We start from the raw sequence: 3,624 nt of genomic DNA, 5'->3' as shown, positions 1-3,624 counted from the left end.
GGAGGAAAAATTCTCAACATTTGAGATAGAGTACTCTAAGGAGTGAAAATTAGTATGCAGACGCGTTGGCTGCATTGGGATCACAAATAGCATTTGAAGGAAGCAACACCAAAGTAGAAGTCAGCAAGCGAAAGGAGTCCATCATTGAAACGCTAAAGGAGAGATTCCAAAAAGAAAGATGTGAAGAAGATTGGAGGATTCTCATAAAGGAAGCCTTGATGAAGGAAGAAGATATGGCAAAATTGAAACCATTGAAAGACTATGCCTTGGTAAAAGAAGAATTGTACCGCAAGATAGGAATCCTGTCAAGATGTGTAGGGCAAGAGGAGGCCCAAAGAAATGAGGGAAGTACACGACAAAACCTGCAGGTTCTGTAGAGAAGTCAACCTCTACCACAAACTTCAGAGGGCATTAGCCGAGCATGGATAAGGACGCAGACCAAGTCCAAACCCAATGCGAGGCCTGTCAGCTTGCAACAAACAGGGAGAAAAGCTATGCTGTCTTCACCAGCGAAGATTGGAGGAACCTGTTTGTGCAATACCTGGTAAAGGGTATTCTGTCGCAAAAACATAGTGAAAGATATAAGTTTAAAAGGTTGGCAGCACGCTGCTTCTTACACGAAGGAGTCCTTTTCAAGAAAGGATATGATGGAGACCCGTTACGATATTTAGGTCCCGAAGAAGCAGGGGAAATAATAAAGGAGGTACATGCTGAAAAATGCGGGGAGCACCAAGGAAAGAAAAAGTTGTACAGATGCCTGCTACAAATAGGTTATTACTGGCCTACTATGAAAAGAGACACAGCAGAATTTGTGAAGAAATGCCACAGCTGCCAAGTACAGGCCAACCTGATCCACACTTGCCCATAAAACTTGCATAGCATGGTCCCCCCGTGGCCCTTCCACACTTGGGGGCTTGATTTAGTGGGACCGGTTAATCCACCATCACGTGGGTACATATGGATCCTAATGGCTACGGAGTACTTTACCAAGTTGGCAGAAGAAATACCACTTCGTAAAGCCACAGGAAGGGCAGTGACAAATTTTATTAAAGAAAATATAATTGTCAAGTTCGGAGTGCCTCACAGAATCATCAGTGACAATGGCACACTCTTTGTCAATAGTGAGGTAAGAGCTCTACCAAATCAAACATCACCGGTCATCACCCTATTACCCTCAAGAGAATGGGCAGGCAGAGGCGACAAATAAGACTCTCATAAAGATTATCAGTAAGATGAACCAAGAATATACCGAGAGGTGGGCAACACACTTGCTAGACGCCTTTTGGGCCTAGCAAAACTCACCAAAGTCAGCCATAGGGTTTTCAGCCTTTTCTCTAATCTATGGAACGGAGTTGATAAGCCCAGTTGAAGTAATGACCCCCTCTTTAAGAGTCATGCAAGCGCAGAAGAAAGAAAAGGAGAAGGAAATTTTCATGGCAGAAAGGTGTAAAGACCTAAAGGGATAGGATGAGAAAAGGGAAGAGGCTCAAGAACACAGTCACAAATACAGACAAAGAATGACTGAAGCTTATGGTAGGATGACTCGAGAGAGAGTGTTTTCAAAAGGGCAACTTGTACTAAAAGCAATAGTCCACGTCAAGCGAGGTATGGCAGGATCATCTAAGTTCTCACCAAAATGGGAGGGACCCCTTGTGATAAGGGAAGCATTCGCAAGTGGGTATTATCGTTTGGTCTAGATGGATGGCAAAGATCTAATAGACCCCATCAATGGCAAATGGTTAAAATGATATAATGCTTGAGAGACATCGTGTAGTTGTCCCCTTTCCTTGTTTAATTAGTTCCTTTTTTCTTTTTTTTCCCTTTCCTCCAAGTGACTACCTGTGCAAGGGATGATGTCACAAGAAAATATTGTAGCATGCTTCTATTCAGAAAGCAATGAAAAACTACGAAGTATTAGCAAAAGAAAATATACTGTATCATAGTCATAGCAATACTTGTAGCAAAAGTAGTAGTAAATGTAGTATCATAGTTTACAAACCCAAAATATAGAAGTCATGTCAGACTTGCCAAATAAGTATTGTAGGAAATAAAAAGTGTGCTAGATAGGGGAAAAGGGGAAAGGAAACAAAAGGGAAAACTACACAATCTTAGTGAAGTCAAGAAATGAGGGTCTGATCTCCAAAGTGGCTAGGGCCAGCAACACCAAAAAGAAGGCACTCAAGACGTGCCTCCAAGTCTACCACCTCCTTCTTCAAAGCCTTAATACATGTATCTATAGCATCCACAGCAGGCCGAACCTTCTTCATGAAGAAGGCTCAAGCAATCTCTCGCAAATGGTCCATCATGAACTCCACTGCAAAGCCCACTTTAATCAGCTTTAGAACCACGACCCTCTATTACAAAATCCTCTCGGCAGAAATGGTATCAATAAAGTTGTGCTCGATATCATTCATCACGCTCCCCAACAACTTCAGGAAATGCTCCCTCGCAGAATAGCCGAGAAGAAACCCCTGCATGAAGTCTCCACCGCTGTTATAAACTGCCTCCAAAAGGGGAATGCATTCCCCAAGAACCTGGAAGTCGTGAAAATCAACATAAGGAGCCTCAGCACCCCAAAAGTCTACAAGCTCTAGATCGTTGACCTCAGGCTGGTCAAATCGGATGAAGAAAGCAGCAACCTCACTCATGGGATTGGGAACTATGGCAAAGTTGCTGCCTACCTCAAACTGAGAGGGTGGAGCCATATCAGTAGGAATTGGACCTGAAGGGAAACATGAAGTGCAGCATAAAGGATGAATGAAATAAAGGAAATGAATTCATAACAAAGATAAGAAAAGATATGGGAGAAAAGAAAAAATACCAAGACCTGTAGAAGTGGGGGTTGTAGGTGTGGCAGAAATGGGGGCTGTAGGCATCACGATGTCTGCTGCAGCTTCAAGCTTCTCAGGAATATCTATGGTTAAAGGAATGAACGTGCAGAGTAATCAAAGATTGCATCAAGAAGTTATATAAATAAAAAATTTTAAAAAAAATAAAGAAGAGAAATGACAACAATAAAGGATGGGACGGAAAAGAATGCCTAACAGGGGCAAGAGATACATACCCATGGCCTCAGCTCGTGCTCACCACTATCCTCCTCGTCGGAATCAAAGGCACTCTTTTTCATGCAGGCTCATCCTCAGAATTCTCGAGGACCATCTCGGATCCCTCATCAGAAGACAAATCCGCGTCAAACCCACAAGTGGTAGAGCTAGGAATGGATAAGGGAGTGACCACCAGAGAAGAACTATCTTTCACAACTTAAGACAAAATCACAAAAGGATCGCTGGCCGAAATAACAGGAGGGGTAGCAAGGGAAGTGCTCCTAGTCTAAGAAACAATCGCAGGAGTAACTCCCTTTTAAGGACTAGGGGTTTCGGTAGGAATGGAAGCAAATTCACTAACCCTCTCGGTCTGGGCACTCTCCTCAATAAGACCAAGCTTGGCAAAAGGGATGAGGACCTTGGCAAGAGCTCCCTGCTCAGTAGTAGAAGTAGAGGCCATAGCCTCAGCCACTACGTTTGCTCCATCAAAGAAGCCCTCGATAGGTGTGCCCATGGCAGTGGAGATCTCCTCAATTGTATGGTGATACACAGAAAAAGGCACGAGGTCAACTTGAAAACA

The sequence above is a fragment of the Quercus robur genome, chromosome 5 (genome assembly GCF_932294415.1).
Source record: "Quercus robur chromosome 5, dhQueRobu3.1, whole genome shotgun sequence".
Lineage (NCBI taxonomy): Eukaryota > Viridiplantae > Streptophyta > Magnoliopsida > Fagales > Fagaceae > Quercus > Quercus robur.
The sequence above is the reverse complement of the archived record's forward strand: the minus strand, read 5'-3'. Positions refer to the sequence as shown.